The sequence below is a fragment of the Copadichromis virginalis genome, linkage group LG18 (genome assembly GCF_057382275.1).
Source record: "Copadichromis virginalis isolate Kocher_CV1m ecotype Utaka linkage group LG18, C_Virginalis_male_GT1.1, whole genome shotgun sequence".
NCBI lineage: Eukaryota > Metazoa > Chordata > Actinopteri > Cichliformes > Cichlidae > Copadichromis > Copadichromis virginalis.
The window spans coordinates 37909583-37922407 of record NC_140635.1 but is presented as its reverse complement, the minus strand read 5'-3'; the positions used below and the strand labels follow the sequence as shown (position 1 = coordinate 37922407).

General features: G+C 44.1%; 9 non-coding genes across 9 annotated transcripts; all 9 read right to left on the bottom strand.

Moving 5' to 3' along the window:
* Nucleotides 1–658: 658 nt before the first annotated feature.
* On the bottom strand, nucleotides 659–730 carry trnap-agg (transfer RNA proline (anticodon AGG)). The gene has a single exon. It is a non-coding gene; the product is annotated as a tRNA-Pro (tRNA).
* Nucleotides 731–1612: 882 nt separating this feature from the next.
* trnap-ugg (transfer RNA proline (anticodon UGG)) lies at nucleotides 1613–1684 on the bottom strand. The gene has a single exon. It is a non-coding gene; the product is annotated as a tRNA-Pro (tRNA).
* A 1836-nt stretch (nucleotides 1685–3520) lies between these two features.
* On the bottom strand, nucleotides 3521–3592 carry trnap-ugg (transfer RNA proline (anticodon UGG)). The gene has a single exon. It is a non-coding gene; the product is annotated as a tRNA-Pro (tRNA).
* A 1835-nt stretch (nucleotides 3593–5427) lies between these two features.
* On the bottom strand, nucleotides 5428–5499 carry trnap-agg (transfer RNA proline (anticodon AGG)). Its single transcript has one exon. It is a non-coding gene; the product is annotated as a tRNA-Pro (tRNA).
* Nucleotides 5500–6381: 882 nt separating this feature from the next.
* On the bottom strand, nucleotides 6382–6453 carry trnap-agg (transfer RNA proline (anticodon AGG)). Its single transcript has one exon. It is a non-coding gene; the product is annotated as a tRNA-Pro (tRNA).
* An 882-nt stretch (nucleotides 6454–7335) lies between these two features.
* On the bottom strand, nucleotides 7336–7407 carry trnap-ugg (transfer RNA proline (anticodon UGG)). The gene has a single exon. It is a non-coding gene; the product is annotated as a tRNA-Pro (tRNA).
* Nucleotides 7408–8288: 881 nt separating this feature from the next.
* trnap-agg (transfer RNA proline (anticodon AGG)) lies at nucleotides 8289–8360 on the bottom strand. Its single transcript has one exon. It is a non-coding gene; the product is annotated as a tRNA-Pro (tRNA).
* A 2783-nt stretch (nucleotides 8361–11143) lies between these two features.
* Nucleotides 11144–11215, bottom strand: trnap-agg (transfer RNA proline (anticodon AGG)). Its single transcript has one exon. It is a non-coding gene; the product is annotated as a tRNA-Pro (tRNA).
* An 882-nt stretch (nucleotides 11216–12097) lies between these two features.
* On the bottom strand, nucleotides 12098–12169 carry trnap-ugg (transfer RNA proline (anticodon UGG)). Its single transcript has one exon. It is a non-coding gene; the product is annotated as a tRNA-Pro (tRNA).
* Between the last annotated feature and the right edge of the window lie 656 nt (nucleotides 12170–12825).

Genomic DNA, 12825 nt, shown 5'->3' with positions numbered 1-12825 from the left:
GCTTTGAAAGAAAGCAGCTGGAATTCTCTAAGTGCCTTGAAGACCTTTCACCTCTCCTCTGAGAACCTTCGTTAGATCTAAAACTAAACGTTGGAGAGTCCCAGGTATTTAAAACCCAGAGCGGGTTGTCTTTACCAGGGTCGTTGACCAACTATGAAACACATCACATGAGCCAAGGGGTGGAAAAAAGGCGTGGGTAATTATCAGCAGAGGTGAAACCATTATGAGACCTTCACATATGTAGTTTAACGTCTTTACACCGAAATTGAATGGCCTCAATTTCGATCAGAGTTTGTGATCTCTAATAGCCCTTTTCCACTAGCACCTACCTAGCTTGGCTTAACTTGACTCAGCTCGATCTTTAAAGTTTCCATTAGGTGATAGTACCTGGTTACAGGTATTTTTTAGTACCTGCCCAGTAAGGTTTCCAAGGCAATCTCAAAATGAGACATATACAGATTGCGTGGCAGGGACTGTGCAGTCAATGGCATCACTCAATGAGTCATGAGAGTGACTCCTTCACAAACGTTGTTTTAGAAAGACAAATTGGTGTCCCAGATCACATAGAAAGGTTTGGCACACAACACATTTACAATGCCCCAGAAGGAATGTGTCTTACCAAAGAATTCCATGAAGCTAAGAGCTTGTGATTTTAAGGGGGCTCGTCCGGGATTTGAACCCGGGACCTCTCGCACCCTAAGCGAGAATCATACGCCTAGACCAACGAGCCACAGGAAGCCTGTGTTTAAGTCTGGAACTCTGAAAGGATAGACTTAAATCGGCCTTCAAATTCAAGCAGGAATGGTGTTAAGCTCTCTTCAGTATTCATTTTTGTACCTTCAGGCCTTTGCTACTGACAAGCTCCAACAGGGATGACTCCAGAGGGACTGCACACAGTGAATGAGAAAAAAGGGTTCCCAGTCATCCACGTCATGGTAGTCTGATGAGCTTTGAAAGAAAGCAGCTGGAATTCTCTAAGTGCCTTGAAGACCTTTCACCTCTCCTCTGAGAACCTTCGTTAGATCTAAAACTAAACGTTGGAGAGTCCCAGGTATTTAAAACCCAGAGCGGGTTGTCTTTGCCAGGGTCGTTGACCAACTATGAAACACATCACATGAGCCAAGGGGTGGAAAAAAGGCGTGGGTAAATATCAGCAGAGGTTTCAGGTGAAACCATTATGAGACCTTCACATATGTAGTTTAACGTCTTTACACCGAAATTGAATGGCCTCAATTTCGATCAGAGTTTGTGATCTCTAGTAGCCCTTTTCCACTAACACCTACCTAGCTTGGCTTAACTTGACTCAGCTCGATCTTTAAAGTTCCCATTAGGTGATAGTACCTGGTTACAGGTATTTTTTAGTACCTGCCCAGTAAGGTTTCCAAGGCAATCTCAAAATGTGACATATACAGATTGCGTGGCAGGGACTGTGCAGTCAATGGCATCACTCAATGACTCATGAGAGTGACTCCTTCACAAACATTGTTTTAGAAAGACAAATTGGTGTCCCAGATCACATTGAACGGTTTGGCACACAACACATTTACAATGCCCCAGAAGGAATGTGTCTTACCAAAGAATTCCATGAAGCTAAGAGCTTGTGATTTTAAGGGGGCTCGTCCGGGATTTGAACCCGGGACCTCTCGCACCCAAAGCGAGAATCATACGCCTAGACCAACGAGCCACAGGAAGCCTGTGTTTAAGTCTGGAACTCTGAAAGGATAGACTTAAATCGGCCTTCAAATTCAAGCAGGAATGGTGTTAAGCTCTCTTCAGTATTCATTTTTGTACCTTCAGGCCTTTGCTACTGACAAACTCCAACAGGGATGACTCCAGAGGGACTGCACACAGTGAATGAGAAAAAAGGGTTCCCAGTCATCCACGTCATGGTAGTCTGATGAGCTTTGAAAGAAAGCAGCTGGAATTCTCTAAGTGCCTTGAAGACCTTTCACCTCTCCTCTGAGAACCTTCGTTAGATCTAAAACTAAACGTTGGAGAGTCCCAGGTATTTAAAACCCAGAGCGGGTTGTCTTTGCCAGGGTCGTTGACCAACTATGAAACACATCACATGAGCCAAGGGGTGGAAAAAAGGCGTGGGTAAATATCAGCAGAGGTTTCAGGTGAAACCATTATGAGACCTTCACATATGTAGTTTAACGTCTTTACACCGAAATTGAATGGCCTCAATTTCGATCAGAGTTTGTGATCTCTAATAGCCCTTTTCCACTAGCACCTACCTAGCTTGGCTTAACTTGACTCAGCTCGATCTTTAAAGTTTCCATTAGGTGATAGTACCTGGTTACAGGTATTTTTTAGTACCTGCCCAGTAAGGTTTCCAAGGCAATCTCAAAATGTGACATATACAGATTGCGTGGCAGGGACTGTGCAGTCAATGGCATCACTCAATGACTCATGAGAGTGACTCCTTCACAAACGTTGTTTTAGAAAGACAAATTGGTGTCCCAGATCACATTGAACGGTTTGGCACACAACACATTTACAATGCCCCAGAAGGAATGTGTCTTTCCAAAGAATTCCATGAAGCTAAGAGCTTGTGATTTTAAGGGGGTTCGTCCGGGATTTGAACCCGGGACCTCTCGCACCCAAAGCGAGAATCATACGCCTAGACCAACGAGCCACAGGAAGCATGTGTTTAAGTCTGGAACTCTTAAAGGATACACTTAAATCGGCCTTCAAATTCAAGCAGGAATGGTGTTAAGCTCTCTTCAGTATTCATTTTTGTACCTTCAGGCCTTTGCTACTGACAAGCTCCAACAGGGATGACTCCAGAGGGACTGCACACAGTGAATGAGAAAAAAGGGTTCCCAGTCATCCACGTCATGGTAGTCTGATGAGCTTTGAAAGAAAGCAGCTGGAATTCTCTAAGTGCCTTGAAGACCTTTCACCTCTCCTCTGAGAACCTTCGTTAGATCTAAAACTAAACGTTGGAGAGTCCCAGGTATTTAAAACCCAGAGCGGGTTGTCTTTGCCAGGGTCGTTGACCAACTATGAAACACATCACATGAGCCAAGGGGTGGAAAAAAGGCGTGGGTAAATATCAGCAGAGGTTTCAGGTGAAACCATTATGAGACCTTCACATATGTAGTTTAACGTCTTTACACCGAAATTGAATGGCCTCAATTTCGATCAGAGTTTGTGATCTCTAATAGCCCTTTTCCACTAACACCTACCTAGCTTGGCTTAACTTGACTCAGCTCGATCTTTAAAGTTCCCATTAGGTGATAGTACCTGGTTACAGGTATTTTTTAGTACCTGCCCAGTAAGGTTTCCAAGGCAATCTCAAAATGTGACATATACAGATTGCGTGGCAGGGACTGTGCAGTCAATGGCATCACTCAATGACTCATGAGAGTGACTCCTTCACAAACGTTGTTTTAGAAAGACAAATTGGTGTCCCAGATGACATTGAACGGTTTGGCACACAACACATTTACAATGCCCCAGAAGGAATGTGTCTTACCAAAGAATTCCATGAAGCTAAGAGCTTGTGATTTTAAGGGGGCTCGTCCGGGATTTGAACCCGGGACCTCTCGCACCCAAAGCGAGAATCATACGCCTAGACCAACGAGCCACAGGAAGCCTGTGTTTAAGTCTGGAACTCTGAAAGGATAGACTTAAATCGGCCTTCAAATTCAAGCAGGAATGGTGTTAAGCTCTCTTCAGTATTCATTTTTGTACCTTCAGGCCTTTGCTACTGACAAACTCCAACAGGGATGACTCCAGAGGGACTGCACACAGTGAATGAGAAAAAAGGGTTCCCAGTCATCCACGTCATGGTAGTCTGATGAGCTTTGAAAGAAAGCAGCTGGAATTCTCTAAGTGCCTTGAAGACCTTTCACCTCTCCTCTGAGAACCTTCGTTAGATCTAAAACTAAACGTTGGAGAGTCCCAGGTATTTAAAACCCAGAGCGGGTTGTCTTTGCCAGGGTCGTTGACCAACTATGAAACACATCACATGAGCCAAGGGGTGGAAAAAAGGCGTGGGTAAATATCAGCAGAGGTTTCAGGTGAAACCATTATGAGACCTTCACATATGTAGTTTAACGTCTTTACACCGAAATTGAATGGCCTCAATTTCGATCAGAGTTTGTGATCTCTAATAGCCCTTTTCCACTAGCACCTACCTAGCTTGGCTTAACTTGACTCAGCTCGATCTTTAAAGTTTCCATTAGGTGATAGTACCTGGTTACAGGTATTTTTTAGTACCTGCCCAGTAAGGTTTCCAAGGCAATCTCAAAATGTGACATATACAGATTGCGTGGCAGGGACTGTGCAGTCAATGGCATCACTCAATGACTCATGAGAGTGACTCCTTCACAAACATTGTTTTAGAAAGACAAATTGGTGTCCCAGATCACATTGAACGGTTTGGCACACAACACATTTACAATGCCCCAGAAGGAATGTGTCTTTCCAAAGAATTCCATGAAGCTAAGAGCTTGTGATTTTAAGGGGGTTCGTCCGGGATTTGAACCCGGGACCTCTCGCACCCTAAGCGAGAATCATACGCCTAGACCAACGAGCCACAGGAAGCCTGTGTTTAAGTCTGGAACTCTGAAAGGATAGACTTAAATCGGCCTTCAAATTCAAGCAGGAATGGTGTTAAGCTCTCTTCAGTATTCATTTTTGTACCTTCAGGCCTTTGCTACTGACAAGCTCCAACAGGGATGACTCCAGAGGGACTGCACACAGTGAATGAGAAAAAAGGGTTCCCAGTCATCCACGTCATGGTAGTCTGATGAGCTTTGAAAGAAAGCAGCTGGAATTCTCTAAGTGCCTTGAAGACCTTTCACCTCTCCTCTGAGAACCTTCGTTAGATCTAAAACTAAACGTTGGAGAGTCCCAGGTATTTAAAACCCAGAGCGGGTTGTCTTTACCAGGGTCGTTGACCAACTATGAAACACATCACATGAGCCAAGGGGTGGAAAAAAGGCGTGGGTAATTATCAGCAGAGGTGAAACCATTATGAGACCTTCACATATGTAGTTTAACGTCTTTACACCGAAATTGAATGGCCTCAATTTCGATCAGAGTTTGTGATCTCTAACGCTTTTCCACTTGCACCTACCTAGCTTGGCTTAACTTGACTCAGCTCGATCTTTAAAGTTTCCATTAGGTGATAGTACCTGGTTACAGGTATTTTTTTAGTACCTGCCCAGTAAGGTTTCCAAGGCAATCTCAAAATGTGACATATACAGATTGCGTGGCAGGGACTGTGCAGTCAATGGCATCACTCAATGAGTCTTGAGAGTGACTCCTTCACAAAATCAACAACGTTATTTTAGAAATACAAGTTGATGTCACAGATGACATAGAAAGGTTTGGCACACAACACATTTACAATGCCCCAGAAGGAATGTGTCTTACCAAAGAATTCCATGAAGCTAAGAGCTTGTGATTTTAAGGGGGCTCGTCCGGGATTTGAACCCGGGACCTCTCGCACCCTAAGCGAGAATCATACGCCTAGACCAACGAGCCACAGGAAGCCTGTGTTTAAGTCTGGAACTCTGAAAGGATAGACTTAAATCGGCCTTCAAATTCAAGCAGGAATGGTGTTAAGCTCTCTTCAGTATTCATTTTTGTACCTTCAGGCCTTTGCTACTGACAAGCTCCAACAGGGATGACTCCAGAGGGACTGCACACAGTGAATGAGAAAAAAGGGTTCCCAGTCATCCACGTCATGGTAGTCTGATGAGCTTTGAAAGAAAGCAGCTGGAATTCTCTAAGTGCCTTGAAGACCTTTCACCTCTCCTCTGAGAACCTTCGTTAGATCTAAAACTAAACGTTGGAGAGTCCCAGGTATTTAAAACCCAGAGCGGGTTGTCTTTGCCAGGGTCGTTGACCAACTATGAAACACATCACATGAGCCAAGGGGTGGAAAAAAGGCGTGGGTAAATATCAGCAGAGGTTTCAGGTGAAACCATTATGAGACCTTCACATATGTAGTTTAACGTCTTTACACCGAAATTGAATGGCCTCAATTTCGATCAGAGTTTGTGATCTCTAATAGCCCTTTTCCACTAACACCTACCTAGCTTGGCTTAACTTGACTCAGCTCGATCTTTAAAGTTCCCATTAGGTGATAGTACCTGGTTACAGGTATTTTTTAGTACCTGCCCAGTAAGGTTTCCAAGGCAATCTCAAAATGTGACATATACAGATTGCGTGGCAGGGACTGTGCAGTCAATGGCATCACTCAATGACTCATGAGAGTGACTCCTTCACAAACGTTGTTTTAGAAAGACAAATTGGTGTCCCAGATCACATTGAACGGTTTGGCACACAACACATTTACAATGCCCCAGAAGGAATGTGTCTTACCAAAGAATTCCATGAAGCTAAGAGCTTGTGATTTTAAGGGGGCTCGTCCGGGATTTGAACCCGGGACCTCTCGCACCCTAAGCGAGAATCATACGCCTAGACCAACGAGCCACAGGAAGTTTGTGTTTAAGTCTGGAACTCTGAAAGGATAGACTTAAATCGGCCTTCAAATTCAAGCAGGAATGGTGTTAAGCTCTCTTCAGTATTCATTTTTGTACCTTCAGGCCTTTGCTACTGACAAGCTCCAACAGGGATGACTCCAGAGGGACTGCACACAGTGAATGAGAAAAAAGGGTTCCCAGTCATCCACGTCATGGTAGTCTGATGAGCTTTGAAAGAAAGCAGCTGGAATTCTCTAAGTGCCTTGAAGACCTTTCACCTCTCCTCTGAGAACCTTCGTTAGATCTAAAACTAAACGTTGGAGAGTCCCAGGTATTTAAAACCCAGAGCGGGTTGTCTTTGCCAGGGTCGTTGACCAACTATGAAACACATCACATGAGCCAAGGGGTGGAAAAAAGGCGTGGGTAAATATCAGCAGAGGTTTCAGGTGAAACCATTATGAGACCTTCACATATGTAGTTTAACGTCTTTACACCGAAATTGAATGGCCTCAATTTCGATCAGAGTTTGTGATCTCTAATAGCCCTTTTCCACTAGCACCTACCTAGCTTGGCTTAACTTGACTCAGCTCGATCTTTAAAGTTTCCATTAGGTGATAGTACCTGGTTACAGGTATTTTTTAGTACCTGCCCAGTAAGGTTTCCAAGGCAATCTCAAAATGTGACATATACAGATTGCGTGGCAGGGACTGTGCAGTCAATAGCATCACTCAATGACTCATGAGAGTGACTCCTTCACAAACGTTGTTTTAGAAAGACAAATTGGTGTCCCAGATCACATTGAACGGTTTGGCACACAACACATTTACAATGCCCCAGAAGGAATGTGTCTTTCCAAAGAATTCCATGAAGCTAAGAGCTTGTGATTTTAAGGGGGCTCGTCCGGGATTTGAACCCGGGACCTCTCGCACCCAAAGCGAGAATCATACGCCTAGACCAACGAGCCACAGGAAGCCTGTGTTTAAGTCTGGAACTCTGAAAGGATAGACTTAAATCGGCCTTCAAATTCAAGCAGGAATGGTGTTAAGCTCTCTTCAGTATTCATTTTTGTACCTTCAGGCCTTTGCTACTGACAAGCTCCAACAGGGATGACTCCAGAGGGACTGCACACAGTGAATGAGAAAAAAGGGTTCCCAGTCATCCACGTCATGGTAGTCTGATGAGCTTTGAAAGAAAGCAGCTGGAATTCTCTAAGTGCCTTGAAGACCTTTCACCTCTCCTCTGAGAACCTTCGTTAGATCTAAAACTAAACGTTGGAGAGTCCCAGGTATTTAAAACCCAGAGCGGGTTGTCTTTACCAGGGTCGTTGACCAACTATGAAACACATCACATGAGCCAAGGGGTGGAAAAAAGGCGTGGGTAATTATCAGCAGAGGTGAAACCATTATGAGACCTTCACATATGTAGTTTAACGTCTTTACACCGAAATTGAATGGCCTCAATTTCGATCAGAGTTTGTGATCTCTAACGCTTTTCCACTTGCACCTACCTAGCTTGGCTTAACTTGACTCAGCTCGATCTTTAAAGTTTCCATTAGGTGATAGTACCTGGTTACAGGTATTTTTTTAGTACCTGCCCAGTAAGGTTTCCAAGGCAATCTCAAAATGTGACATATACAGATTGCGTGGCAGGGACTGTGCAGTCAATGGCATCACTCAATGAGTCTTGAGAGTGACTCCTTCACAAAATCAACAACGTTATTTTAGAAATACAAGTTGATGTCACAGATGACATAGAAAGGTTTGGCACACAACACATTTACAATGCCCCAGAAGGAATGTGTCTTACCAAAGAATTCCATGAAGCTAAGAGCTTGTGATTTTAAGGGGGCTCGTCCGGGATTTGAACCCGGGACCTCTCGCACCCTAAGCGAGAATCATACGCCTAGACCAACGAGCCACAGGAAGTATGTGTTTAAGTCTGGAACTCTGAAAGGATAGACTTAAATCGGCCTTCAAATTCAAGCAGGAATGGTGTTAAGCTCTCTTCAGTATTCATTTTTGTACCTTCAGGCCTTTGCTACTGACAAGCTCCAACAGGGATGACTCCAGAGGGACTGCACACAGTGAATGAGAAAAAAGGGTTCCCAGTCATCCACGTCATGGTAGTCTGATGAGCTTTGAAAGAAAGCAGCTGGAATTCTCTAAGTGCCTTGAAGACCTTTCACCTCTCCTCTGAGAACCTTCGTTAGATCTAAAACTAAACGTTGGAGAGTCCCAGGTATTTAAAACCCAGAGCGGGTTGTCTTTGCCAGGGTCGTTGACCAACTATGAAACACATCACATGAGCCAAGGGGTGGAAAAAAGGCGTGGGTAAATATCAGCAGAGGTTTCAGGTGAAACCATTATGAGACCTTCACATATGTAGTTTAACGTCTTTACACCGAAATTGAATGGCCTCAATTTCGATCAGAGTTTGTGATCTCTAATAGCCCTTTTCCACTAGCACCTACCTAGCTTGGCTTAACTTGACTCAGCTCGATCTTTAAAGTTTCCATTAGGTGATAGTACCTGGTTACAGGTATTTTTTAGTACCTGCCCAGTAAGGTTTCCAAGGCAATCTCAAAATGTGACATATACAGATTGCGTGGCAGGGACTGTGCAGTCAATGGCATCACTCAATGACTCATGAGAGTGACTCCTTCACAAACGTTGTTTTAGAAAGACAAATTGGTGTCCCAGATCACATTGAACGGTTTGGCACACAACACATTTACAATGCCCCAGAAGGAATGTGTCTTTCCAAAGAATTCCATGAAGCTAAGAGCTTGTGATTTTAAGGGGGTTCGTCCGGGATTTGAACCCGGGACCTCTCGCACCCAAAGCGAGAATCATACGCCTAGACCAACGAGCCACAGGAAGCCTGTGTTTAAGTCTGGAACTCTGAAAGGATAGACTTAAATCGGCCTTCAAATTCAAGCAGGAATGGTGTTAAGCTCTCTTCAGTATTCATTTTTGTACCTTCAGGCCTTTGCTACTGACAAGCTCCAACAGGGATGACTCCAGAGGGACTGCACACAGTGAATGAGAAAAAAGGGTTCCCAGTCATCCACGTCATGGTAGTCTGATGAGCTTTGAAAGAAAGCAGCTGGAATTCTCTAAGTGCCTTGAAGACCTTTCACCTCTCCTCTGAGAACCTTCGTTAGATCTAAAACTAAACGTTGGAGAGTCCCAGGTATTTAAAACCCAGAGCGGGTTGTCTTTACCAGGGTCGTTGACCAACTATGAAACACATCACATGAGCCAAGGGGTGGAAAAAAGGCATGGGTAATTATCAGCAGAGGTGAAACCATTATGAGACCTTCACATATGTAGTTTAACGTCTTTACACCGAAATTGAATGGCCTCAATTTCGATCAGAGTTTGTGATCTCTAATAGCCCTTTTCCACTAGCACCTACCTAGCTTGGCTTAACTTGACTCAGCTCGATCTTTAAAGTTTCCATTAGGTGATAGTACCTGGTTACAGGTATTTTTTAGTACCTGCCCAGTAAGGTTTCCAAGGCAATCTCAAAATGTGACATATACAGATTGCGTGGCAGGGACTGTGCAGTCAATGGCATCACTCAATGACTCATGAGAGTGACTCCTTCACAAACGTTGTTTTAGAAAGACAAATTGGTGTCCCAGATCACATTGAACGGTTTGGCACACAACACATTTACAATGCCCCAGAAGGAATGTGTCTTTCCAAAGAATTCCATGAAGCTAAGAGCTTGTGATTTTAAGGGGGTTCGTCCGGGATTTGAACCCGGGACCTCTCGCACCCAAAGCGAGAATCATACGCCTAGACCAACGAGCCACAGGAAGCATGTGTTTAAGTCTGGAACTCTGAAAGGATAGACTTAAATCGGCCTTCAAATTCAAGCAGGAATGGTGTTAAGCTCTCTTCAGTATTCATTTTTGTACCTTCAGGCCTTTGCTACTGACAAGCTCCAACAGGGATGACTCCAGAGGGACTGCACACAGTGAATGAGAAAAAAGGGTTCCCAGTCATCCACGTCATGGTAGTCTGATGAGCTTTGAAAGAAAGCAGCTGGAATTCTCTAAGTGCCTTGAAGACCTTTCACCTCTCCTCTGAGAACCTTCGTTAGATCTAAAACTAAATGTTGGAGAGTCCCAGGTATTTAAAACCCAGAGCGGGTTGTCTTTACCAGGGTCGTTGACCAACTATGAAACACATCACATGAGCCAAGGGGTGGAAAAAAGGCGTGGGTAAATATCAGCAGAGGTTTCAGGTGAAACCATTATGAGACCTTCACATATGTAGTTTAACGTCTTTACACCGAAATTGAATGGCCTCAATTTCGATCAGACTTTGTGATCTCTAATAGCCCTTTTCCACTAACACCTACCTAGCTTGGCTTAACTTGACTCAGCTCGATCTTTAAAGTTCCCATTAGGTGATAGTACCTGGTTACAGGTATTTTTTAGTACCTGCCCAGTAAGGTTTCCAAGGCAATCTCAAAATGTGACATATACAGATTGCGTGGCAGGGACTGTGCAGTCAATGGCATCACTCAATGACTCATGAGAGTGACTCCTTCACAAACGTTGTTTTAGAAAGACAAATTGGTGTCCCAGATCACATTGAACGGTTTGGCACACAACACATTTACAATGCCCCAGAAGGAATGTGTCTTACCAAAGAATTCCATGAAGCTAAGAGCTTGTGATTTTAAGGGGGCTCGTCCGGGATTTGAACCCGGGACCTCTCGCACCCTAAGCGAGAATCATACGCCTAGACCAACGAGCCACAGGAAGTATGTGTTTAAGTCTGGAACTCTGAAAGGATAGACTTAAATCGGCCTTCAAATTCAAGCAGGAATGGTGTTAAGCTCTCTTCAGTATTCATTTTTGTACCTTCAGGCCTTTGCTACTGACAAGCTCCAACAGGGATGACTCCAGAGGGACTGCACACAGTGAATGAGAAAAAAGGGTTCCCAGTCATCCACGTCATGGTAGTCTGATGAGCTTTGAAAGAAAGCAGCTGGAATTCTCTAAGTGCCTTGAAGACCTTTCACCTCTCCTCTGAGAACCTTCGTTAGATCTAAAACTAAACGTTGGAGAGTCCCAGGTATTTAAAACCCAGAGCGGGTTGTCTTTGCCAGGGTCGTTGACCAACTATGAAACACATCACATGAGCCAAGGGGTGGAAAAAAGGCGTGGGTAAATATCAGCAGAGGTTTCAGGTGAAACCATTATGAGACCTTCACATATGTAGTTTAACGTCTTTACACCGAAATTGAATGGCCTCAATTTCGATCAGAGTTTGTGATCTCTAATAGCCCTTTTCCACTAGCACCTACCTAGCTTGGCTTAACTTGACTCAGCTCGATCTTTAAAGTTTCCATTAGGTGATAGTACCTGGTTACAGGTATTTTTTAGTACCTGCCCAGTAAGGTTTCCAAGGCAATCTCAAAATGTGACATATACAGATTGCGTGGCAGGGACTGTGCAGTCAATGGCATCACTCAATGACTCATGAGAGTGACTCCTTCACAAACGTTGTTTTAGAAAGACAAATTGGTGTCCCAGATCACATTGAACGGTTTGGCACACAACACATTTACAATGCCCCAGAAGGAATGTGTCTTTCAAAAGAATTCCATGAAGCTAAGAGCTTGTGATTTTAAGGGGGCTCGTCCGGGATTTGAACCCGGGACCTCTCGCACCCAAAGCGAGAATCATACGCCTAGACCAACGAGCCACAGGAAGTTTGTGTTTAAGTCTGGAACTCTGAAAGGATAGACTTAAATCGGCCTTCAAATTCAAGCAGGAATGGTGTTAAGCTCTCTTCAGTATTCATTTTTGTACCTTCAGGCCTTTGCTACTGACAAGCTCCAACAGGGATGACTCCAGAGGGACTGCACACAGTGAATGAGAAAAAAGGGTTCCCAGTCATCCACGTCATGGTAGTCTGATGAGCTTTGAAAGAAAGCAGCTGGAATTCTCTAAGTGCCTTGAAGACCTTTCACCTCTCCTCTGAGAACCTTCGTTAGATCTAAAACTAAATGTTGGAGAGTCCCAGGTATTTAAACCCTAGATGGGGTTGTCTTTACCAGGGTCGTTGACCAACTATGAAACACATCACATGAGCCAAGGTGTGAAAAAAGGCGTGGGTAATTATCAGCAGAGGTGAAACCATTATGAGACCTTCACATATGTAGTTTAACGTCTTTACACCGAAATTGAATGGCCTCAATTTCGATCAGAGTTTGTGATCTCTAATAGCCCTTTTCCACTAGCACCTACCTAGCTTGGCTTAACTTGACTCAGCTCGATCTTTAAAGTTTCCATTAGGTGATAGTACCTGGTTACAGGTATTTTTTAGTACCTGCCCAGTAAGGTTTCCAAGGCAATCTC